The 26,951-nt window shown below is 44.8% G+C and overlaps 1 long non-coding RNA gene across 1 annotated transcript; it reads left to right on the top strand.

Annotated features, from left to right (window-relative positions):
- The first annotated feature begins 3,375 nt into the window (after window positions 1-3,375).
- LOC306640908 lies at window positions 3,376-25,951 on the top strand. The gene is made up of 3 exons (XR_013757950.1): window positions 3,376-3,582; window positions 23,803-24,624; window positions 25,287-25,951. It is a non-coding gene; the product is annotated as an uncharacterized lncRNA (long non-coding RNA).
- The last annotated feature ends 1,000 nt before the right edge of the window (window positions 25,952-26,951 follow it).

The raw sequence follows: 26,951 nt of genomic DNA on the forward strand, positions 1-26,951 counted from the left end.
TCCCAGCCAGCCTCAAGGGCTCTCTCAGGGTCTGGTCTCTTTGTAGCTGCGATGTCCCCTTTAGTGGATTCCCTTCCCACTGCCAGCATCGCCTCTGTGCATCTGATCAGCTCAGCCCCACTGAAGGCCCCTGGACAGACCCCTTTATGGACCCCCCCGCCTCGGATGCAGTCCAGATGCTTAGGTGTTCTGTGAGGCTGTCCACAGCCTGGGGCCCAGCCACCTTCTGCACTCACAGCCAGCCACTGTCCCTTCCCCCTTCCTTGGGCTCCACACACTCTGGCCTTCAGCCCTCTGGATCCCATGCTACCTGCTGTCCTGCAGGAGGCTTTCTGCCATCCCTCCTCCCCTCTCATGACCACGCAGCACTCTCACTGGGCTCTAGAGCGGCTCACCTGCCCTGTGGTTCTAACCCCTGTCGCTGACAGCTGACACCAACCAGGCCTGGAGCTACCCAAGTGCTCTCAGGATTAGTTCGTTTGCCCATGACCACCCTACAAGGTGTTCAGTTACGTTATAGATAAAGGAAAAGTAAGAGACTATGAGGTCGTCACTTCCCCAGAATCACACAGCAAAGGCATGTTGGCGTTTGGACTTGGACTTGAACTTGGGGTCTAACTCCAGAGCCTGAGCCTAACATGCACTTTGGTCATGACAATGACCTCAGGGCTCCTGAACAGAAGAAATTCCAGGCTGTGTAAGACAGTGGCAAGAGGTGGCCCAGCCTTAGAGCTGACACAGGGCCTGGGCCTGGCAATGAACACGGGAACAAATGAGACTTACGCCCAGACTGCCTGTCCCCATAGCAGTGACACAGGTCCTACGGGGGCTGAGCAACTCCAGGTCATGTGGCAGGCTCAGGCATCTTTTTCCCTTGAATGAGAGAAATCTTCTTTGGGGCCTTATGTGGGCTCTGCTGGCCTGCATCTGGCAGAGGGGCACCACACGGGTGGTTCCCCAAATTCGTGTGCTCGATCCTTTCTTTCATTCTCCATGAGTCACACTTGTGACACGCCAGTCACAGTCCTCACAAGGGTGATTCAGTGTTTGCCAATCAGTTTAGCCTCCAGGAACCTCTCTATAAGCTGGCACCCTCCCGACTTCCAGACTAAAAAAATGCTTTTATGTGCTACGGACTCCAAGAGCATGTCCTTTATAATGAATCATGCTTGACTTTCCAAAGTGCAAACCTTGCTGTGCCTCTTACCAACATTTCCTACTCTGGATGCTGCTCATCTTTCTGGGGCATCCATAAATAGCCTTGATTACTCACTGTGGGGAAGTGGTAGGGTAAGTTGTGAGGGGCTGCGACTTCGAAGCCTCACACTCTGCATCATGTCCGGGCACGACCTGCTGACCTGCCTGGTCTTGGATTCATTGCTCCAAAACTGGAGCTGCTTCCAGGACAGCATGCTGCCTCCCTGACCCTCCCATGGTGGAAGGGTGTACAGAGGGCCATCTGTTGGGGGAAGAAAGAAAGGGGGCAACCTGTAGTACTGGGACACATTAGCATCTTTGACAATTTACTCTTTTTTTGCACTTCTTTGCTCCTACCATGTTCTGAATTCTGTTCAGTGATTTCAGGTGGCATCCTGTCCAGGGGTTTTGCAAGTAGTGCCAGTTAAGTGTGATCTACAGGCTGCTTGTGTGTCCAAGTTCTGTTTACCAGAGTCCTAGTTGCATTTCAGTGGCTCCTCAGGTGTCCCTGTCATAGGACAACCTCTTCCTGATCAGCTCAGGGTGCCACAAGGCCTTGGGATCCCTGGTCTATCCCACTAACACTAGCTGTGGCCACAGTACGGTTGGGAGGGGGGACTTGGGCCACAGCTCTGCTGCTGATCTCTCAGCAAATATGACTTTCATGGGACAGATGTTTTCTGCTGTTGGAAAAAGAAACAATAAGTGCGCTGGGACCCCCTGCTTCCACAGCTGGAGGGTCGCCAGCACTACATCAACAGCTCTCTTTGAGTGTGCAACACACATTCTCCCAGCCTGATCAGCAACTGCAGCTGCTTGGGGTCCATGCAGAAGTGTGTGAGCGTTTGTGTGTGTCTGTGTGTGTGACAGGATGCACCAACCAAACCCTACTGGCCTCAGGCCCAATTCAAAACATGCCGCCTCTTCCCCTAGAAAGCTCTCCAGGAGCTGTCAGCTGGAGGGAAGGTGCTCTTTAGGTGCTTTATGGCTTTCCACCTGGTATGACCGGAGGCCTGGCCAAGTGTGAGACAAGCCCAGATTGGAGAAAACAAACTGAGTTAATCTCAGCATCCTCTTTTAGAGCTGTGTGACCTTGGGCAGCTTGCTTCCCTGCTCTGAGCTCCATTTCCTTACTTTCAGGAGGGAATAACAGTGACACAGTCATGGGTTCCTGAGGAGCTGGCCTAGCACAGGCGCACTGGCAGGAAGAAAGTGCTCACTCAGGGCAGCTTCCCTCCTCTGTCCTATTCCAACTCCAGGCGGGCCGTTTTCAGACGCTTCCCTGTAATGCCTAGCTGCATTCAGGACTTGCCCAGGGAAAGGAACCAGACACACGAGCCCCGGGAGAATGGTGTGTGCCTGACACGGGCTAGGGGCCAAGAAGGAACGTTATGAAAAATCAGCTGTAGATTTGATAGACTTGGCTCTTGAGCTTATCAACTGGTGGCTGAACTCATTTTTATTTACACAGTAGATGAGCTACTGTTCAAGTACTGTATCGATCAATACAAAAGCCACAGAAGGGAGATCTAGTAGGGATTCCAGATCACCTGGTCACCCGGTTATAGAGAGAAGGGGTAGCAACTTGGTAAAGACCTAGCCTGCAATGGCCCATGGAGGCCTCATGGTTTCTGATCTCTGCAGGGCGATGCTCGCCCATCGACTTGTCTTTCTGACCAGGGCTGGTGATGGGTGGGAGAGCCCCCGTCCTTCCAGTGGACCTGGGACCCATACCTTCTGGGCTCCCCTGTGGGGCCTCTGTGACTGGCGCCTGGGAAAGGTGCTTGTTCACTTTCTTTTCTCAATTTCCCTGTGACAGAAGGGTTGAGAAGCCGTGGGTGCCCGGCGCCCGGCTGCCCACACTCACCTGACTCTGCACAGGAAAGAGCGCCGGCAGCCGCCTTCACTTCTAGTTTATCTATGGTGGACTGATTCAAAAGGTGGGCTTCAGGGGCTTCCTGGAGACAGAAATGCTACCTGCCCCGTGGCCTGTGCCTGAACGAGAATGTTCATGCCATACGGCCCGGATATTTGATGTCACCTGGATAGAATAATGAAACACTTCTCGCAGGCAATTTACGAGTCTGAAAAGCAGGCAGCCGACTTTCACACAGATGCCAAAGTGGCAGCCGGTTTCTCTGAAGGTTAAGGCAGAGACACAGACTCACCCGAGGCTCAATGGAAGGAGCTTGGACTTGGGCGGTGGTGAGGGATTTCAGTCCAAGCTGTTGGCAGCTTCTGCCACGCCATCTCCTGCACGGCTAGGAACACACCCTTGGACTTGAAATGACTGGGGCGAATCCCGAGGCGACTGTTGAGAAGCTGTGTGATCCTGGGAAGTCGCAAAGACTTACCCCGTAGTGAGGCATGCAGGAGATAAAATCAGTGAGTGCTCTGTATGGCATGCTAGGTGGCGATGGGTGCTACAGAGAGAGGCCAAGGCCCCAGGCAGGGTTCAGGGCCTGCACTGGGGGTGTGATCTCAGAGGGCAGCTGGGGCCCTCTAGCTTCAGGGTGATGTTCAGCAAAGCTGTGAAGGGATGAGGCAGCAAGCTCCCCGTCTAGGGAAGGCTTTGAGCTGGAGGGACGTCAAGTGCAAAGGCCCCACGTGGGGGCGGCCTGAGGTGCTAGAGGATTGGTGACGCATGTGCGGATAGAGCAGGTGAGCAGAGGGAGGCTGGGACCAGGTGGCGCCTGGCTGGTCAGCATTCCTGGTGCCTTTGCTCCAAGAGGAGAAACTGGGAAGGTATTTTATTTTATTTTTTTTTAAGTTTCTAGTTTAACCAGGTTTTCATTTCAGAAAAATCTTCCTCTCTTTACCTTCTCAGGAAGCGCCCTTGTCTCTCTGCCAGGCAGCTCTGGCAGCGAACCCTGCCTTCCGCTGCACCCCTCCCTTCTCCCTCCTCTTCGTGCAGTTTTGCCTGGAAGCATTTTGAGCAGGGAAGTGAGGAGACTGCTTCTCACATTTAAAAAGGGTCACTCCACGATGCCATCCAACCCTCCCAGCCCGCTAGGAATTGGGTTTTATTATCCCTGAGTAATTTTTTTTTTTCTTTTTACATGGAAAAGGATTTTAAAATGTCACGATAAAGCTGGTAATCCCTCCCCTCCCCTTCCCGCAGGCCGGAGGTCCCAGTGCCCTCACAGTGCTTCTCTTCTGTTAGGACTGGTCCCTCTTTCAGGTTACGGGGGCCACGTCATTCATGACTGTGTGTGACAGCCTTTCAGAGATACCTGGCTCAGCCTAGCTCCAGAATTTCCAGTTGTACTCTTTTTTTTTGGCGGTACTGGGGATTGAACCCAGGGCTTTGTGCTTGACAGGCAAGCACTTTACCAACTGAGCTATATCCCCAGCCCCCTGTACTCTTCTTTTAAGGCCCAGTTTAAAGGTCCCTCCCCTGGGAAGACAGCTAATCCCTGCAGCATCCTGAACTTGTACCTTATTTAATCTGAATTTCCATTATGAAATCTGTTTCTAGGAAGCAGAAAGCACTGTGTCTTAGTGAAAAGTGGTTTGAACTTGAAAATAAGAGATTGGGGCTTTTTCATTCCTATCATCATGGTCATTGTCACCATCATCGCCGTCATCGTAGTGGTCCTTATCATCATCATCATCATCATCCATATTACCATGCTTTTAAAAATTATCAAACCCAGATATCATCTGGAGTCTCCAACATCCTACGACATAAGATCAAACCACCGTTTCACGGTTTGTGGACATCAAGTCTCCTCCTTAAGTTTCTGCAGACTCTCCAGGGACAGGGCTGAGTTTTTCATGGTCATGTCTGCTTTAGGTTTCTGTGTTAGCTTGTGCTCTTTCTACTCTGCTGTGTTTAGAAGCAGAGACAAAACTCAAGCCAGGAAGCTCTTTCTTGATGTCCGTGAAAGAAACCCACTTGCACAAAGGTTTCGTGAAAGCAGTAGATTTTGCTAGACTCGGGTGCCACTCGGTGGAATCACACCACACAAATGGTAAACGACTTCCTGTCGATTTGTCACTTCACTTTTGCTGTGCTTATTCTGTGCATAGTGTCTTGGTCAGCTAGGGCTGCCATACCAGTAAAACACAGACTAGGTAGCTTAAAACAACAAAAATTGATTTCCAGATATTCTGGGGGCTGAAATTCCAAGATCAAGGGGCCATCAAGTTTGGTTTCTGGTGAAATTCCTTCCTGGTTTGTAGACAGCTGTCTTCTTCTGTGTCCTCACATAGCCTGTACTCTGAGAGAGATCTTCCATGTCTCACTCTCTTCTTGTAAGGACATTAATCCTCTCAGAGTAGGGCCACACCCTTCTGACCTCATTTAACCTATATCATCTCCCAAAGGCTTTATCCAAAATAGTCATATTGATTGGTTCTTCAAATATGAATTTTGGAAGAACACAGTTCAGTCCACAATACACATTATATCTTTTTCCATCCTGTTACTTTCAACGTATTATGGTTTAAAATTTAAAGCATAACCCTTGTAGACAGAATGTCCTTGAATTTTTATTGTCCTGGTATAGAGGATTGAACCAGGGCCTCATACACACTAGACAAATGCTCCACCACTGAACCACATTCCCAGGCCTTGAATTTGGATTTTTTTTTTTTTTTGATCCAATTTGTCTCTCTCATTTCTCTCTCTTATTTTTTTAGTCGGAGTGTTTCAGTCTCTTTACATTTAATATGATTATTAATATGGTTGAACTTAGGTCAACCACCTTGCTGTTTGTTTTCATTTACTTCTGTCCTGTTACTCTGATGACTCTTCTCCTAATTACATGTATTTCAGGAGTTCCATTTTACCTACCGATTGACTTTTCATCTATATTTTTGTTACAGTTTTAGTGGTTGAATCTTTTATTTATCAACACAAATCTAGCTACATTTCATCTTATACTACTTCTCATTCCACACCTGACTCTCCACGTGTGTTGTGGTTTGGGTGTGAGGTGTAACCCACAAACTCACATATGAGACAGTGCAGGAAGGTTCCGAGGAGAAATGGAGAAATGATTGGGTTCGTAAGAGCTTTAACCCAATCAGTGAGTTAATCGCTGATGGGATTAAGTGTACTGGTAGGGTGTGGCTGGATGAGGTGGGGATTGGGTCATGGCTATGGGGTACATATTTGTATCTGGTGAGTGGAGTCTCTCTCTTTGCTTCCTGATCACCATGATGTGAGCTGCCACACTCTCCCACCATGATGTTCAGCCTCACCTCCAGCCCCAAGAAATGTAGCCTGTCTTCTGTGAACCAAGACCTCTGAAACTATGAGCCCTCAAATAAACTCTTCCAATACCCTCAACAGCTGTGCTGGTTGGTTCATTTAGTCACAGCAGCAAAAAAATTTGACTAAAACAATGTGTCAGTATCACACCTGATGCTTTGTATTTTCCAATTCACAATGGCATAATAGTATGACTCTGCTTACCCACATCTCCTGCTTCATGTTTCATTGTTATTCTTTACATTTGTACATAAGTTGCAGACTCTATATTGCAATATTCTTATTTTTGCCTAAAGTGACTGGCCAGTTGTCTTTTAAGGAAATTATATTTAAGTCTTAAAAAATATTTTTGGTGCTGTTTTTCCCCCCTGCCTGTAGACATGAGTATTCAGTTATTAATACCTTCAACCTAAAGAACATTCTATAGCATTTCTTGTAGCACATCACTAACACTAAATTCTCTTAGCTTGAACTTATCAAAATGTCTTTATGAATATTAGTTTTAATGACTACTGTAACTCAATTTAGAATTCTGAGTTCAATTGATTTTCTTCCTCTCTGCGCTCTAAAAAGTTCCATTGTCTTCTTGATTGCATTGTTTCTGATGAGAAGTCAGCAATATTATTTTTAAATTTTTAAAATTTGTTCTAATTAGTTATACATGACAGTAGAATACATTTATGCATTTTGATAAAACATACATAAGTGGAGTATAATTTCTCATTTTTCTGATTGTACATATTGCAGGATCACATTGGTCATGCAGTCATATATGTACATGAGGTAATAATGTCTGTTTCACTCTACTATTCTTCCTACTCCCCTCCTGCTCCCTTCCCTTTACTCCCCTCTACCTAATCTAAAGTAACTCTATTCTTCCTTAGTGCTCCCTCCACTTATTGTGAATTAGCCTCTGTATATCAGAGAAAACATTTGGTCTTTGGTTTTTTGGGTTTGGCTTATTTCACTTTGCATGATATTCTCCAACTCCATCCTTTTACCAGCCAATGCCAGAATTTCATTCTTCTTTAAAGCTGAGTAATATTCCATCATATATATATATTTATATATATTCCATCATATATATATATATATAAAATTTTCTTTATCCATTTAGCAATATTCTTATTATTTTCCATACAGATGGTCCCCAATTTATGATGGTTTGACTTACAGTTTTTCAACTTCATAATGGTGCAAAATAGATATACATTCAGTAGAAATTAAAAACTATGATGTTTGGTAGGTTAGGTGTAATAAATGTACTTTTGACTTATAATATTTTCAATTTATGGTGAATTTATTGGGATATAACTCTGTAGAGTCAAGGTACATCTGCATATTATGCATTTGGCTTTCAAGATTTTGTCTTTTTTTCATAGTTTGACCCTGACATGTCTAGGTGTGGCTTTTTCTGTTTTTATTTTATGTGGCGTTCACTGAGTATTTTTAATCTATTAATTTAGGTCTTTACAAAATATGGAAATGTTCCAACCATTTTTTCTTCCAAATATTTTTCTTCCCCATTTTTCCTCTCCTCTCTTTTGGCTATTCTTGTTCCATGTAGACTGGCCATTTGATATTGTTCTGAAGATTCTTGAGGTTTTGTTCATTTTACTTCAATCTTTTTCTTTTCCTTCCTTTAGATTGACAGATTTCTATTGGTTTATTCTCAAGTTCATTATACTGCTGCTTCCCCATTTGTTGTTAAGTCCATTTCAGTCCATTCTATTTTTAATACTTTGGTTGTTGTATTAGTTCTAGTTCTCTTATTAATAGTTTCAGTATCTCTGCTGAGATCTATTTATTCACTACTTGAGACCATCTTCCTTTAATTCTTTGAAAAAAATATATGACCATTACTTTAAAGTAATTTTCTGCTAAATCCAACATCTGGAATATTTTGGGATTGTTCTATTCAACATGGGTCACGTTTTTCTGTTCTTTGAATACCTAGTAATTTTTAATTATGTACTAGATAATACTAACATATTATACAGAATTTGTGTTCTTTTATCTTCCTCTGGAAAAAAGCTAATTTTTATTTTAGAGGCAGTAGGTGATATAATTACTGGCTTATCACCTTGGAGTTTTGTAGGCTTGTTTTTATGCTTTGATAGGTGAGATCTATGGCCAGATCAATGCCTTTTCCTTGCCCCTCTAACTTAATGGGATCAATCACAAACTGTTTCCTTTGTGAATCTTGTTAGGTCTTTGTTAGGATGGATCTAAAGTTGTGCTATACAATGTGGTATTAAATTTAAATTTATATTATAAAAATTAAATGAATTAAAATGCCATTTTATTAGTTGCATAGTCATCTTCAAGTGATCAATAGCCACATGTGACTAGTGGTTATTTTGGATGTTACAAATAACATTAATATTATTATAGAAAATTATATTGGATGGAGCTTATCAAGAATGTGTCTTGGCCAGTCATGGTATTGTGCACCTGTAATTCCAGCAGTTTAGGAGGCTAAGGCAAAGGATCACAAGTTCAAGGCCAGCCTCAGCAGTGTAGCCAGATGCTGTCTCAAAATAAAAAATAAAAATGGCTGGGGATATGGCTTAGTGGTTAAGCACTCCTGGATTCAATCCCCAGTATAAAAAGAGAGAGAGAGAGAGAGGGAGAAATGTGTTGTACTAGGGTGTGCTCTATACGCCTAAGTTGTCACCATTTTGGTGTCTCAGGTGGAGGATTGGAAATATGTGAACAAGATTTCTCCACCATGGCTGAACTGTATCTCTTCTGTCCTCTAACACTGCTTGATTTCTAGTTATTTTTGTTTTCTACCTGTTGTAGGTGCTCTGCTATAAGCCTGTGTGTGCTCACACTGAGCAGTTATAACCTAGTTTTCTGCCAAAGACACCACAGGGCACAGGCATCTGGGGACCAGTTTGCTCCTCTCTGGTGCCCCACTCTACAGATTCCAGCCACTTTAGCTGCTTTTGTCTCTTTAGTAAATCAGATTGGAGTCTGCTCAGACTCTAGCTCTTTACTCTACAATGGAGGACATTATTCCCAGACAGAGAACTGCGGTGATTATGGGCTCACCTTGTGAGCTTACCTCCTCTCAAGGACCTTAGTCTTGTGCTGCCTGTTGTCCAGTGCCAGAGGACTCTTGCCTTCTATATATTGTTCAGTTTTACATTTGTTTTGCTTTGTTTTAATGGTGACAGGGTTGGTTCATACCAGTGATTCCATCACATCCTGAAGTAGAACCCCATCAATTACCAAATAACATAAAATAATCATGTACTTCCGTTTTAGAAGCTTCTTTGCAGGGTCGGGGAGAAGTTCAGTGGAGATAGCTTGCTTAGCCTGAATGAGGCCCTGAGTTCAATCTCCAGCACCAAAACCAAATCAACCAAACAAAGCAAACCAAAACCAAACCAAAGCCAATTCCTTTACTTCTGGGTTTCTCATTGGAAATTCACCTTGGTTGGTGACTGGCTCACATTGTTTTGCTGCCTCCTCTTTCCTTCTCTTTCTTTTGCTCTTATTTTTTCCCACTGAGAATACTTGGGAACTCCCAAGTTCTTTATTTTTATCATTTGGAGGCTCTAGCTCTCCATAGCTTCTGCCTTCAAATCTGTACAACCAAAGTCATGGAAATTCTTAGTGGAACAAAAAGTCCCTCTTCCACTTAACAGGATCTGTCCTTTTATAAGATGGTCACAGTTACAGAAAGAAAGACATTTTTCTCTGTTTTAATTTTTATTGTCACTATTGTGTTATTAGCTAACTCAGGCTTCACACCCTCAAATTTATTCTCTACTCAATGACCAGGAGAAACTTAAGAAACCAACCATGACCCTCTCCTTTAATGGCTCTGCATAGCATATATGGGAAGATTGAATATTTTCATATGACATAGAAGGCTTCCATGGTCTCTTTCTTTCTGTTTCCAGCTTCATTTCTTATTATTCTGCTTCCTGCTTCCAGAGTTCCATCAAAACTGGAATGACTGTGGTTTTCAAAACACATAAAAATATTTTCTTTCCTTGAATCCTTTTCTAAAAGTGTTCCCTCTGGAATGCTCTCCCTCACCCTTCAACTTGCCCATCTTTACTTGACTACTCCAATTCACTCTTCAAGACTCAGTTTACAAATCTTTTCCTTTAAAAAGGGTTCCCTGGCTCTGATTTTCCATGGTTGGAAAGCTCAGGGTCCTGCTGAGCTTTTTTCTGTGTAATCTCCTGAAGACCAGAAGGGAAATTCTCTGTCCAGTTGGTCCAGTTGTCCTATTATGCTTAGGGCCTGGCATATAGCACGTGTAAATTTCTGCATTCACTCACCCACCCAATAAATATTTATTGAGTACATAGTACAAGCAAGGCACTGTTCCAAAATTTCTGCTCTTTGGGAGTTAGTATTCTGGAGAGAGAGACTGAAAACAAACAAATAGATATATAATAGGATTTAGAAAGTGACAAGTCTATGGAGAGAAATAAAGCAAGTAAAGATATAAGCAAGCAGTGGACAGAGTGCTTGTCTGATGAGGTGACATTTGAGCAGAGACTTGAACGACATGAGGGAGGGAGCTGCACAGATATCTGGGGGATCACCATTCTGGGAGAGAGAACAAAAAATCTGAAATGGAGGCCTTCTAGGTATGCTCAGGTGCAGCAAGCAGACCAGAGTGGCTGCAGCAGAGAAGTGAGGAGGGGCGTGAGACAGCCGGGGTCCCAGGTTCCAGAACCTTCTAGGTCAATGCAAGAATTTGAGATTTTCCTCTTCAGTTTCCTGGGGAGCCATTGGGAGGTTTGAACAGGAGAGTGATAGGATACACTGGCATTTAAAAGGGATCCTGAGGCTGCTCAGCTGAGAACAGGCTGTTGAGGAGCAAAGGAGGAGAGTGGGAGACCAATTAGAAGGCAATGGCAGGGTCCAGGTAAGAGTGCAGGGTGGCTTGGATCATGGTGTCAACATTGGAGTTAGGGGGAACTGCTTCATGTGCAGGCGTGGAGTAATAGTGAAATTTCTTTATATCTAACTCCCTTAGGAGACTGTAAGCTTTTGGAAGATAGGCATGTGTCTGATTTATCATTACATTTTGAGTGCATTGGGTTCAAGTTCTGCTACAGAGAAGGAGTACATTGTTATTTGTTTATTTTGCCATTTCTTTCTTTCTTCCAACAGATGAAGCACTGAGGAATACATGGAGGGGAGGGTCATATACAATATCTCACTGTTACTCTCATTGAACTGAGGTTCAGAGAGGTTGAACTTCTGATCAAGTTCTCAGAAACCACAAAGTGGTGAAACTGGTTTTCAATCTGGGGCCTGTTTGACTCCCCAGCCCTGACCTTTTCTACTCCATTGGCTGGGCTGATGGGAGGTGTTAGGGGGCCATGGGTGAGAACGGTGACTTTGTGGGCCCTGGTCAGGAGTGACCAACCCTGCCCATGCTGTCGGAGGGGCCCTCCTGCAATAACAAAGCTGTGAGATGCTTCCTGGGCAGCAATGAATTATTTCTGGCAGTCTCTTCCGGTCTATATCCGGTAGCACCTGTGTGACTAGGAATGGCTGGTCTTTCTGATTCACACAGGGAGGTGTATTTTATTTTTTCTATTTTTAGAAAATAAAAAGAAAATGTACAGGAAAAAAAAAAAAAAAAGCCAAGTCCCAATTGCCAAGTCTGTTAACGACACACATAATGGTGTGTTAACACAGGCGATTATCGAGCTGGACAGCACCCAGTTTTCTGCCAAAACAAACCTTTCTGCTCTGCTGACCTGGGAATGCTTCAGCTAGGATGGGACGGAGAGTCCATGGTGGGTTGCAGTCTTCCATGGTCTGGAAGCAATTAAGTGCCACCGCTCTTGGCATTGCTGACTTCCCTGTGGGCTCCAGAGGGATGGGGCTCCGGGTATGCTATGAACTCTCCACAAGACCTGAGGCAAGCACCCACCTGTTTCTGAATCTGTCTCTCCTCGAGTGGGTTGGATCAGATGATCTCTAAGGTCCATTGGTTTTAATTGCTATGGTTCTGGAAGGCCTTGGGAGAGTCAGTGGAGTAACTGGGCTCTGGGTCTCACTCTTGTGCATACAAGAAGCTGGTCCTGTCTTCACAGCAGAGCCAAGTTGGCATCACCTCTGCGTGAGGCCAGGCAGCCGGCTAGGTGGCCTGTGCTCTACCAGCTGTGAGACTGTGGGTGTTCCCTAAGTCTCTGCTTTCTCACCTGTACTGTGGTGGTGTTCTTAAAGGGCTGCGATGAGGGATAAATAAAATATGAGAGGTAAGGCACTTAGCACAGTGCTTGGCACATGGAAAGTGATAAATACATTCTTCTTTCTATCTTCCTTTTTTTTTTTTTTTAATCTTTATTCCTTCTTTGCTTCCTTCCAGAAGAAAAGTCTGCTTTGTATTATGTGCTATGAACCAGTTTATCTGCCTCATTCAATTGCAAATTACTAAGCTTCAGAGGACCATGGATTGGTCATTGCAAATGCTGGAAGAATCAGTGATTAACTTGAGGAGTCCAGGGCAGGTCTGCCATCCCTGGCTTCTTGGTTTTCCCATCCCTCTTTCTTCTGATGGAAAAATAAAAAGCATACAAGCTCACACGCTTGCTCACTGGCTTGCTTTCTCTCTCCCTTCCCCAGGCTATAAAAAAACATTATAGTCTAAAATGAAACAAAGGTAATGGAAACCAGAAATCCATGTTTTTCATGAGATCGAAAACATATGTTAAGAAGGAGGATTCAAAATGATGAATCTGCACAAGGCCATTGGCAATGTGCCCCTCTCTGCTTTTCTTCTTCAGTCAGAAGCAGGAGTGCACAGGTTGGCCACAGCACCTATGCTGGGGCAGCCTCAGGCAGCAGACCTGGCATTGCGTGGTGACTCCCCTGTGAGCATCTCCTGGAGGGCGGCAGGCGATATGGGGGTCAGGATCGCACACTATATTCCTCACCTTTGGAAACATCTCTTTAGAGTCAGAAAAAAGAGGCCCTGGTTCTCCTTTGCCCTTAAGGTTAGAATAGTCACTATCTCGTGCTGAGTCGTTCCTAGGAGACAGGCATGTTATCTATGTTAGTTCAACACTTAATTTTGCAGGTCTTTTTGAATATTTATTCTCATTTTGTGGGTGAATCAACAAAGACACATTGTTAGTAAGTGGTAGACTCAGGATACAACCTTCTTAATACCTATTCAACATTGAGTTTCCATTTATTTATTTGCTCTGTGTATGAATTAAACAGATGTTTATTGAGCCCTGCTGTGTGCCTGTCACAGGGGTTAGTTGGAGATACAGGATCGAACAAACTGAAGTCTCTGCTCGTGTAGTGGGTTGCAAAGATGGAGTGACCTGCTCAAGTTCAAGTTCATTGAATATAATACTGTATAACAGCCATATACTAATGAAACCTCCCAGTGTTCAGTAGCCTGATGCATGAGAGGTACCTGACAATGAACTTCAAGCCTCCAGCAGGCATTGCAGGATGGGATTTGCCCCACCCAAAGATCGGAGCTATAGCTTTCAGGATTATCCAAGATGTCCTCTCTGGCTTCCAAATGTGTTGGCAAATGGGGAGCTGCAGCTAAGGGGTGGACGTGGTCAGCTGGAGGTCCTGGAGATGGGATGCAGTTGGTTCGGCAGGGGTCCAGGAGGTCCGGTGGTTTGGTGTAGTTGGGATCCTGGAGGCTGGGTGCAATCAGTCTGTCTGGGGTCCCAGTGATAGGGCGCAGTCAGTTGGTCTGGGGGTCCTGGCGGCAGGGAGCAGTCAGTCAATGTGAGGGCCCTAGAGGCAGGGAGTGATCAGTTGGGCTGAGGGATCCTGGAGATGGGGCTCAGTCAGTCGGGCTAGGGGTCCTATGGGGCCTGGCTGTTGTCTCAAAATGGCGGCAGCCACGTGTAATCAAACCTGCAGGTACTGTAACAGTGAACTTCCAGGCGGCAGCAGGCAGCTGGTGCTCCACTGACGGTCGGTGATCAGTTTGCTGACTGTTGTTGGACGATCGGGAGGTGAACCTCGAGCGTTGGGTGATGGATAGGAGTAAGGCAGGCAAATGGAGTAAGGAGATGGACAGGTGAGAGGCAGGCAAATGGTGGATGATAGGTGCCTGACAGTGAGCAATCTGCTCTCAAAAAAGGCGTCAATATGCTGGCAGACTGCAGGTCATCACAGCAGACAGATGTGTAAACACCAGGGGATCCATAAGCAGCAAAAGCTGCCTCACCGAGAAACAGATATCCTCTGCTCCAAACGGGAGTTACGGAGCGACAAGGAATGCAGCCTCCCTCTAGTCCGCCATCTTGGATCCTCCTGAATATAATACAAAAGAAATTCCAGGTCCCCTGAGTCTCTGTGGTCAAGGAACTTTGGCCTGAAGTGTCTAGGGACACTCTCCTGAGGAGTAACTTGGATGGGTGGTAGGGGGAGACCTGGAAGACTAGTAGGAGCTATCTAGACAAAGTGGGGTGGAACTTTCCAGTCAAGAAAGTGTATTAAAGGTTAGCAAAAGAGTCTTGAAAGATGAGATTTCCATGCACTATTTTATCCTTGTGATAATGCATAAGGAAGACAGTATTGTCCTCTTTTTATAGATCAGGAAACTAAGGCAAGGCTAAGTGGCTTGCCTGAAGTTGCACACCTAGAAATCAATTCCACCCCAGTGACTGACTCCATTGCCTGTGCTCATCCTAAAACACCGGGCTGCATCTGACTAGGATTCTGGGGTCTGGCCTTTTGAAGTGACTGGGAATGAGAAACTAGAATCCAGAGACTCTGAGTCATGGGCCCCAAGTCACACCAGCCTCAGGGCCAACCGACACCTAACCAGCTGTGGACAAATTGGCCTTGGGCTTCTCCTGCCTATAGAAGTCGAAAGGTAGGAGAGGGCTGTATAGGACAGCAGCTTATTTTTGACCCTGACATTGCCCTTGGGACTCCCCAGATAAACCCAGGGGTCTGGATCTGACGTGGTCTAAGGTTCTGTGTTTGTGCATACTTAAAACTGCAGTTCAGCTGCTGCCTCTGCCAGGAAGCCTTCCTGCAACACTCCAGGTCTGCCTCTGTGTCCTTTCTTGGCTACTCCCACATGCACCCACCCTTCCCTGCTCCCTGCTAGGGGAGTTTTTAACCATTTACCCTACATCACATGTATTTTGAGTATTTGTTCCCTTGTCAGTCACCCTCTTTGAACCTGAGTTTCTCGAGGACAGAACTTGGATCTGACTCATCTTGATGTCCCAGCCTGGCCCAGTGCTGTCTGGTGCTGGCCACTGAATGATGCACTGTGATGTGCTTTCTGTCTCTGATAGAGGTGAATTCACAGACTACATGGCCATGATTAGCCCAAAGGAGTTCAAAGGCGAAAACTGGATCAACAGTAGGAAACACGCAGGAGAGTTCAGAGAATATCTCTTGGTTTCTAGAAGTGAGTCTGTACACCTGCTTTAAAGTGGGCGTTATTGCCTGTGGAGGCTAGTTCAATTCAGGCCAGATCCAGGGAGGGGGTTGGGGCTGGAGAGGAAGAACCAAGTTTCCTGAATGGTTTCCACCTGATCTGAGGGTGTCCATACCCTGAGAATGAAATAACATTTAACTGCCTCCTGCCCATGCTACCACTTCACGACGGATTTACTGAATAACTATTGTGTGCCAGTCCTCTGGTGTATTCTGGGGAAATAGGATGCAATAAATCTGTTTGGTGGGGGCAGGGAGGGACAGGAATGAGGACAGAGGCTCTGCAAGATGCTTTATTCTACAAAAGAAGGAAGAGTTTTGGAAATGCAGAGTCTGAGAGAAGATGCTGGGAAAAATGGGGAAGACTGCAGAAAGATAATGATTACACAGGATCTGAAAGATTACATACGAGTTGGAAGGTGAAGCAGTCATTCCTGGCAGAGAACACAGCAGGAGCAGAGACCCAGAGGAACTCAAGGGCATGGTCCACCTAGGGAACCTGGCCAAGCTAGTTCACTGGGACAAGGACATCGGGCATTCTTGGGAGGCCAGAGAGACAGGTGCCCCCGTTCCTGTTCTTGCCCTCTATAGGGTTACCAGTACAGTGTTTGCTGAGTGCCAGACATTTGCAAGTGGAGCGGGCAGGAGAGACTGACTGCTGAGAGGTGAGTCAGTCCTGTTAACTAAGCATGAGGGACGCGGTGGACAGCAGAGAAGCCAGGTACTTGTAAGTATGGAAGATATGGCTGGAGCATTGCCACAGAACCAAGGTCAGCCAGGAGCCCACCAGGCTCCCAGATTGAGGTGACCAAGGGAGGAGGGAGTGCACATTCCAGGAGAGAGCCACGAGCCACGGCAGCAGTTTCTTCCCTTGGCACTTGCTGCTTCTGTTTCTGCCAAGAGAGAAGTGGTAAAATCTCCTCCAAGTGGAGTAGAACAGGAGACGGGGCAGAAGAAAGGCGAGGGTGGGGAGAAGGACCCCGAGAGGGAAGGTGGGTTAGGTCAGCTGCGGTCCCTTGTCCATTGTCCAAGCTCTGAGGACACACAGAGGCCACGGTGAGCGAGCAAGTGAGTTGTTTGTTTGTTTATTTATTTATTTTAGACATTGTTTAAACACTTGTAAGTGTATGAAAAACATGAGCGGAAAGTAGAGAGTTCCCACACATATTCCCTCACCCGCCACAAGCATGCACATGCCTCCCCCCGTATTCCCTATTATGAACAGCTTATATTGGGGTGATGCTTGTGTTACAATGGAAAAGTCAGTATGAATTCATTAGTATTAGCCCAAGTCCATAGTTTGCATTAGGGCTCCCTCTTTGTGTTGTGCAGTTCTATGACTTTTTATGAATGTATAATGGCATGAATTCATTATTACAGTGTGTAATACTCTAATACAGTATGTAGAATAGTTTCACGGACCTTTAAGTCTTTTGTATTTTCCACCATTCATTCCTCCTTTCCTCTGCAGAAAGCCCTGGCAGCCACTCATCTTTTTATTGCTTCCATACTTTTGTCTTTCCCAGCATGCCATGTGTTTGAAGCCACATAATAGGAGCCTTTTCAGACTGGCTTCTTTCGCACAGCTGTGTGCATTTAAGGTCTGTTCATGTCTTTTCATGGCTTGAGAGCTCACTTCTTTTCATCCCTGAGTGATATTCCATTACATGGATGTACCACAGTTTATTTAGTCGTTCACCTATCGAAGGGCATCTTGGTTGCTTCTAGGGTTTAGAACAATTATGAGTAGAGCTACAGGGTCTTGTATGATCATAAGCTCATTTGGGTAAACACTTAGGAGCGTGATTGCTGGACCGTATGTTAACTCTGCATTTAGCTTTGTAAGGAGCTGCGCTAAACACAGGGCTGTGGAGCTGTCTGCCCCTCATTCCAACCCTGCTTTTCCCTTGTTGGTCTTATGACCTTTGCTAAGCCATTTTCTTTTTATGTATGTTTCCTCATCTGTAAAATAGGGCAATCTGGTAATTACTATCTGGTAATAGTACTGTCCTCATAGGGGTGTGGTGGGAATCAAATCCTATCATGTATGTAAGAAACCTGGTGCACCATATTGAACTGTGTCCTTCAAAGAGATGTACAAATATTAACCCCTGTACCTCTGAGTGCAGAGGTAGTTGGGAATAAGATCTCAGGATGAAATCATACTGGATTTAGAGTGTGCCCTAAATCATAGACTGATGACCCCAAAAGAGGAGACACACAGAGACCAGAAGATGGCCATGAAAAGAAAGAGGCAGGTCAGGGTGTGGAGGCTAGAAGCCAAGTCATGCCAAGTATTGCCAGGTGCCACCAAAAGTTTGGAGAGAAGAATGGAACGGATTCCCCCTTAGAGCCTCCTAAAAGGACCACACCTGGTGACGCCCTCATTTCTGGCTTTCGGAAATGGGAGAGATGCATTTCCACTGTATGAACCACCCAGCCTGTGGCAGTGTGCTAAGGTAGACCTGGAAACTAGTGCACACGCCAAATAATAAGTGGTCAGGGTTGGCACTATTGTTATCTACAAAGCCTCTCTTTACATTCTAGGCAGAACTGCCTCCTTTCTCTTTGATGTCCCACTATATCCTGTACAGCTTCTATTCCAGCCCTGACTCTCTTTTGGGGAGTCATTTCTTTATACGTTTATCTCTGACATTGTACTCTGAATGCTCTGAGGGTAAGGAATTTATCTGGCTCATCTTTGTGTCTGCAGTGCCTAGCATAGGGAAAGGCACAGTGGAGCCACTTATAAAGGATTGAGTGACATCTAGATTTCCTGGCTCCCTGCTGGTATCAGCTCCCTGCCAGCCTCCTGCTTCCATGGCACCTTCCATTATCATGGTTGAGTGCAGGGCATCTGGTACCCCTCCCCATCCCTTCCCCCACATATGGTGAATTAGGTGTGAATGAATCAAAAACATAAGGATCCCATTTGCTCTCCCTCTGCTTCTTTTTAAGCCATGTGCATTTAGAATTAATCAGCCAAGCATGACTGAGAGTTTTGACAAACCCAAAATATGGGGGAAGGCGTTCAAGATGTTTTGATGATCCTTAGTGGTTCAAAGGTAGTTAAGCTCCTGGTCCAAACATTTGTTCTATCTGAAGGCAGTGAAGGCTTTGAGAAATGTAGTCTACATCAGCCTTCTGGGTAAGGATGGGAGATGCTCAGGGACTCTGACAGCCTGTCCCTCTCAGGGACACCTGGTCCTTGGACTCATGTTACCCAGGCGGAGCCCATGCCAGGTGGGCCAGAGAGAGGGAGCGCGGAGCGTCTACAGAGTATCAGAGCTGCTGTGTTTGGCTTAGGACTATAGCCCTGGGTGAGTCTGCTCCTGGGGCTTTAGACTGTGGTTTAGGACCTATAACAACAGGTGCGAATGAAAGACTGTTCGACAACTAGATCCTGGAGGAAGTGAGAGTCAAGAGGTCAAATGGTAAGTAAGTCAAATGGTAAGTAATTAGTAAAGGGAGAAAACCCACTTGTGACTTACCTTGCACAGATAACCACCACTGGGCTTTATTGTGTGTCCCTCCAGACATTTTCCCATGTGTGTATGTACATATTGCAGATAAGCGATCATACTGAAGCCAGAATTAAAAACAGGCAGTTAGTGTAGAATAGGTAATCGAGTCCAATTGAGAAAATGGAGGCCAATCTGAGTCCAGGAGGTTGTTAATCGCCCGTGGGAGATTGGAATGTTCATGTCTCCAGAGCCCTTGGACACCACTCCGCCCAAAAAGGTTGTTAAGGAAGTAACTCCTGAGCAGACAGGGAGCTACTCATCAATGCCCCCTAGCACTCCACCAGGGCCCTTCCAGCCCACCAGCTCAACCCCTGGCCATCCCACCGGCATCTCCCGGGCCAGCTGAGTCATGTAGGCAGGAAGGAGAAAGAAAAGGGGGAGGGGACTGGAGAACAAAGGAAACTTTAGTCTATAAAAGGGGCAGGAAGGAGCAGGGCCCTCTCACTTCTTGGGATACCAGAATACCAGCCATGGCCCCCTTCTCCGTCCCGGTTGAAGTCTGGGTTACTGCTTTTAAATAAAACCTGCTCTATATGCTTGCCTCAGTGTGCTTCTCTAATGTTCAGACTCCAACATTTGAGGAAGCAGAACTCATTGTTGATAACCTGTGGTATCAATACTGTACTCTGGTCAGTTCCAGAACACAATTAATGTGCCCCAAACTAAGTAGAGGGAGATATTACACATGTAAACATCTACTTTTTTAAACTAGATTTAGGAGTATAATGTCATGTCTAAAGTATGCTGAGTCTTTGGCTATTTGGCCTTCATATTTTATGAAATGTTTCTTGGTTCAGCCAGGGCAGAATCCTCTGGTGCATGCTTTCCTAGTGTCCTGAATTCACATCAGGATGCAGCGCAATGTACTTGGACATGATAACATTTCCATGGATAATTTCTGTCTTTCCTATTAGACTGTAACAGGCAATGGTGGGGACAGTGACTGCTGAGTTACTGCACTGCCATTACTTCCCCAAAATCCTGCATTGGACTCAGTCCATAGTCCCTGAGCCCCTGGAGTGGAATGGAGATCTGGAACCAGACAATGGTCCTGGCTGTGTATGCACTTATATCCTTGTGAGCACCTGCTCAGTCTTCCCCAAAGGAACCTTGATGCAACCTGCTTGACTGAACCCTAGAAAATTGGTGAGGGGTGATGGGGGATTAAGAAAGACACACAGATTCTTATAGAGAAAAAGCTGGGAGCAGGTGGGACACTGACCTCTGATGAAGAAACAGTGACCCAGAACTAGCTCAGCACTTTTATTATCTAGGGTCTCACAAATCAGGAAGTTCAAACTACAGGGGCATTGTTCTTTGTGCACTAAAAAGTTACAGAACTGGAAACATTTTTGTAGCTATTCTACTGTTGCAATGCTAGGAACATTCTGTTATTATCTTGCTGCACCCAGGAAGTTCATTGCCCAGACTTTCTGCAAAGCAGACAAGCTTGAAGTTTGCAGTGCTTGTAAAATATTAAGGTTATCTTGTTGTTCTCAGAATTCTCCATCACCAGCAGCTAGTGTCAGAGCTCAAGGACAAGGCTTATTGTTCCGTACTTTTGCACAGATCTTTTTCAGGAAGGGCTTTACCATTGTTCCTGGGCAATCTTTCCCTGCACGTTTGCACAGAAACTTCACAGAGCAAAGTGTAGCCACAGATCTGAGGCAGTCAAAGGCCAAGATCCAAGTCACCACTCTTCACAGAACCTGATATCTCAAAGATTGTACTCCAAGGAAAGACAAATGACCAACTTTTAGGAATTCTGTGTGATATTGGTTCTAGGCTAAAATGTGGGATTCAGAATTGCATTGTAGATTATCATTTAAGATGGGGCATGGGGAAGACTTCCACAGGCCTTTCATGGAAGGACAATAAGGAACTAAACCTCCTTGTCATTACCCTATTCCAGATGTGTAGGTGGAATGAATATCTTTGGCAGCTGATAGAATTCTTCTACAGCTTCCTGATCCATGGTAAGCTCTGCTATGGAGAAAGGATCACACAGAAGCCATTAACATACACCAATACTACATTTCAAGGAGAGCTGGACACATTGAAACTGTCCAAGGTTTGAAAGATAGAGGCGGAGGCTTCCTAGCCCATCTCCACTTAATTTTTTTTTTCATTTTCCAGAGGAGAAGAATTCTTGAGATGATAATAGCTTATCATAAATTTAATTAGGTGGAGCCTCCAAGGAGAGCTGCTGCTTCAGAGATAGTCTTCTTCTGAAGCTAAGCAACACGGCCCTTGACATTGTGCAGCTATCCCGCAGGCAAATGTACATTTCCCCATTCTGAATCAACAAACATCAGAAGGCAATTTGCTTTTATTAAGGGAGAGCAGCAATGTATTTACTGTCTCAATTTAGGGATTTTTAAGTTCTCCAGATCTGTGTTGCAATCTCTTCTATAGCTGTTGGTGGGCTCACTATCTTGCAGATCAGCCATGTTTGTCCACTAGAAAATAATGTAAGTAAGACCTGAAAATAGCAGATACCATTGAAGGTGGCAAGATACGGGTGTGCAGAGGTGAGCTTTACAGGCTGTGAAATTGCTTTTCTATGTGGTGTTCATGCTGTATGGAAAGGTTGGCAAACTTTTTCTGTAAAAGACCAGATAGGAAATTATTTTAGCTTTGAGAATGTGATCTCTCTTGCCACTACTGGACTCTGCTATGATAGTGCAAAAGCAGAAAATATGCAAACTGATGAGCATGGCTGTGTTCCAACAGAATTTTATTTATAAAAATAGGCTTTGGTCTTGATTTGTCCTGAAAGTCTCATTTTTAGACCCCTGATCTGTAGGTCAAATATCTCCTCCAAAATGCCAAAGTGATGTTTCCTATGCTTCTTCCCACTAAGAAAGAGGCAGGATGTTAAGTGGATATCTTAGATAGGGCTGCTATAACAACTACTATAAATTGGGTACATTAAACAACAAACATTTATTTTTCACAGTTAAAGAAGCTGTAAATCTGAGTTCAAGGTGGCAATATGCTTGGATCGTGGTGAGGGTCCTCTTTTGGGGTCAAAGACTGCTGATTTCTCATTGCATTCTCCCAGGGCAGGAAGAGGGCCAGAGAGTTCTTTGGGGCCTCTTTTATAAGGACACTAATCTCAATCATGGGAGCTCCACTCTCAGGCCTTAAATTACTTTCTAATGCCTGGTCCTAATACCATAATCTTGGGGGTTTGGATTTCCATGTGTGAATTTGGTGGAGACATAAACATTCAGTCTATAACAGTGGGTCCCTGAGAAATTCAGAATCAGTTGATGCTACATTTAGGCATGTTGCATCCAATGTATCAGGTGACCTTAAAAACTGGCAGCCTTATGAAAGGTCCAGATAAAGGACATCTAGTTCTGAAAGGTCGTGGCTCCTCACTCACCTTATTTGAACTGCAGATATGACAGAGCTTGGCGTGTCTGTAGTGAACCAAGATGCTATAGATTTTCTCATGAGAACATCATCCTAATAGTCCTACCTTCCTGAACCTTCCAATTCTTTCCTCAGTACTTTGCTCATGTGGATTCTGTACCTTTTCCTCATTTACTTTAGGTCAACTTTGTGTCTGAACGTCAAAGAACCATCCCAGCTGTAATGGAGACCTCACAAGATTTGTAGGAAATTTTGAGTTGATGAGTGACTGTCAGGACTTTTAAAACCATTAACCACAGCTAGCCAAATGTACAATCCTTGTAAGTACCTTCGCCCTCTTAGCATTCACTGTCCCCATCTTTCTGCTGTCCTTCCAATCTATCTCGGTCTTAGGACAAGTGATGCTGGTGACCCACTGGAATAATTATGACCCCACTCACCAACCGTTGTTCCTGATTATCATCTGACTGGTAGCTATAACAGTTTCAGAATTCCATCTGGAAGGTCTGTTTTCCCAAGGTCTCGTCTTTTAACAACTCTTAGATTGGGTTCCCCTGGAAAAGAGGTCCAGAGATAAGAACTTGTAGAGAGGTTGTTGGTTTTGAGATGTGAGTCTAGGAAAAATGGGGAGAGGTCTGGGAAAAGGGACACAGGGAAGAAAGGAAAACCAATGTAAGCTTGCAGTATTGAGCGGGTCCCTACTGTGGACAATTAGTGCTCTAGTCCATTGGGACCATTATGATTTTCCCCCAAGGGAAGCTTGGTCCCCAGTGTGTCCATACTGAGAAGAGGTTGAGCCTTTAAAATGTGGGGTGCTTGGGGGTGCTGTCTTTGGAAAGGATTAATGCTGGTCTCACAGAGCATGCTAGCTCTCGAGAGAGCAGGATGTTATAAAGGGTAGCTACACCACACACTTTGCCTCTTTCCTTTTCTCTGCCATGTTGTGATGCAGTAAGGGGGCTGGTGCCATGCTGTTTGGACTCTCCAACTACTAGAATTGTGAACTAAATAAATCTCTTTACTTTATAAAGTAAATAAAAAGTCTCAACAATTCTGTTATAGCTACAGAAAATGGACTAATACAGGGACTTTCTGAGAACTTCAGACTTACTCACCCAAGTGATAGAAAAGGCAAGTATCTGTCTGTTGTCTTCATGGGTTGCGACATGGAGTGCAGTTTTCCCCTATTTCTTCATTTGCCTGTGCCTCACTACTGTGTGGGCTCTAGGAGGTATTTTATACTACAATATCAGAGAAATCCCAGGTCAGAAAGCCAAAGATAGATGGCAAAGTTGAGGTGACAAAGAAACTTCAACCAAAAACCCTCGCAGAATCATTGTCCTACTAACAAGTGGAATTGAAGATCAACTGAGAGAATGAAAGGTAAACACATTATGCATGCATTTCATGGACTTTTTTTCCCTTTAAGGATCATTTTATTGCTAATGCCTAATTTTACAGCTTTTTGAGCCAACACTAAGTCCCTGGTATGTACAGTGTAGCATACAAAGCAGTGGACTATGACAATTATTGACGTTTTCATAGTCTCTATTCTCTAGCTGAGCTTGAAGAATAATGGAATGCCATATTGAAAATTCAGATACGGCCAGGGTAGAATGTTCTGGGTGTTGTTTTTTGGTATGGAATATATATTCTGAATTGGTGACCATAATATGGGAACCAACAGGGGAATGTTGGGTGCTACCTCTGTGACTAAACCTACTGATCCATGTTTATATCATTGCTTTTCACTTGTGGTTCTGTGTGTCTGTTGAACCTAGGAAGTATCCAAGGAATGAATTATTCCACTGGTCAAACAGTAACTCTATTGAATTGGAAGTCATGGTGACTTTCCTGGCTATTTTGAGCTCCTGGAGATAAGAGGTAAATAAACCAAGGAAAAAAATTTGGCTGGTATGGTTGACCACTGGGTAGAAGCCATGTTTGGGCTGCACACAGTGGGCAGGGAAGAATATATTTGGAACTCTGACTATTCCCTAGGTCTTATATCACCATGTCCTGCTATAAAACCTAACAGAAGACGATTATACCCTTATTAAGAACAGAACCACTGAGGATTGAGTGAGGTCCCTTGGAGATGAAGAACACCTTTGATGGGTTGGTTGTATACTGGCAAAAGACAGAGGAAATATGCATTGCATATGACTGGGTGACCTCATATATATTAGCTCTGGATTTGTGTCCCTTGGAGAACTGTATTCTCTTCATGCATTTTCTCACTTGCTGGAGGAAGGGGTCTTGGACTGAGTAGAGTAGATCTAGGTAAGTCTTCATAGCTTTCATATCTTCTCCTGATTAAAGCTTCCATTTGGTCTCCATCTCCAGCAAGCTCTGCTCTTCAGGCTGGAGTTCACGTACTCCCATGGATTCACAGACATGTGTTGGAGGACATATGGCCCATCTGCTGGGCATTCATTCTACTTGAAGAGTTGGGAAAAATAACATTATTTTTAATGTTGAAGCCAAAATTACTTTATGAAGTACATGTAACACACGTATGATGATTTTTTTTTTTTTTTTTAAAGGAGAAAACGTGGACTTTCAAATGCATTTATAAGAAGGAGGCAACTTTGGACTTCAGGTCTTCCCTGGGTTTCCTCAGCCTGCCTTTGTGTTTGCCTATCATTTGGAACACCTTCACGGAGAAGTCTGTAGAGCATTGCCACATGGTACTCCTGCAGGCCACAGGGCCCAAGACGTGGCCTATGCCTTCTCTATAGGCTTCCTTCTTACTGCTCTCTATCACATTTCCTAAGCTTGCATCATAGCCAAAAGCCTAACTGCCCCCTTTCCTCAAACATGCCACTAACTTTCACAGTGCTGTGCCTTCTTTTAGAAATTTCTTCCTTTAGGTGAAATGGATACCATACTTTTCAGGATCCAAAGTTGTGCCCTCTTCTCCAGCTCTGTCTCATACCGCTGATAAAATGATTCGCGGGAAGTCACTGGGCTGAGATGCCTCCAGCTCCTTGGGTTCCTATGTAAGCGAGCCAAAGTCCAACTCCATGCAAACAAAAAAAGAAACTTAAGTTTAACCAATCAGAAACTATCAAACTAACCACTTTAAGCAATTAACTACTTTCTTTGTCTTGCTCCAGTGAACACCTTATAAAAGTTTTCCTCTGGAGCCTCTTTGGGGGTGGTGCTGAACCACTTGTGGTCCTGTGCTGCCCGATTCATGAATCATCAAATGCCCAATAAACTCTTTTAAAGTTTTAATTGTGCCTAAATTCATCTTTTAACACCACGATTAAAAGCGGGGCAGTAGCTAAAACAGTAAACACAGATGATATTCTGGAACTATGTAAGGTGGTGGGAGAAGAGCAACATCAGTATAGAAGTGGGCTTGATTCTGAATACGATAAGGGAAGTAGGGACTTGCAGCCAGGAGCAGGGTGGGGGGCAGTGAATAAGGGGAACATCTGGGGTCAGGGGAATTCTGGTGAACTTGACAGGAGTCTTGCTGAAGGCAGGCCAGGGTGATCAGGGACAAAGGGTGGGGAATGATGGAGGAGGAGGAACTTGACCGGATATCAAGGGTGGTAGGGTCTCTCTAAACCCATTTAGCAGGATTCTTGTTACAACCAGACTCTACAAGGACAGACCCTGAAACCCAGGTTCAAGACCGAATTGAGAAGAGACTTAGGGGAGTCTGACCGAAGTTTGGTCAAGGAGCATGTTTGTCACTAGCCCCTCCCACAAAAGATCAAGTTAATAGTATTTTCAAATATCTCATTTGTAACACTCACCACCCCATCTGTCCTTGTTTCCAGCTGATTTGCTTTTTAAGGGATGTTCTGCAGGTTACTGCTTATGTGACTCTTTCCCCCAAACCCCATCAGGGCTCTTAAAGATGAAGATGAACCCAGGCTCCCAACTCTTTCCCCAGCATCAAGCATACTGCCTGGCAAGGAATTCTAAGTGTATTTTAAGATATTTGTGCTGAGTAACTGAATTTGCAAAAAGGTTATGGCCCAGTGGGTCCTGGACAGCTCCAAATCTCTGCTGGCTGGTACTGGCAGTGGGGATTCTGACCCCATAAACAGCTGCCCCATTTAAATTATTTGCTTTTTATTTCTTTTTCTAAGCCCCAAAGACCTCCAGGCACAATAACCTCTTCGCCTGTATGAGATTTGCAAGTCTTCAATTCCTGACCACGGGCCATTTCCTTTGTCAGGGGGAGAAAGTGA

This window comes from Sciurus vulgaris (assembly GCF_902686455.1).
Source record: "Sciurus vulgaris genome assembly, chromosome: 1".
NCBI classification, from domain to species: Eukaryota; Metazoa; Chordata; class Mammalia; order Rodentia; family Sciuridae; genus Sciurus; species Sciurus vulgaris.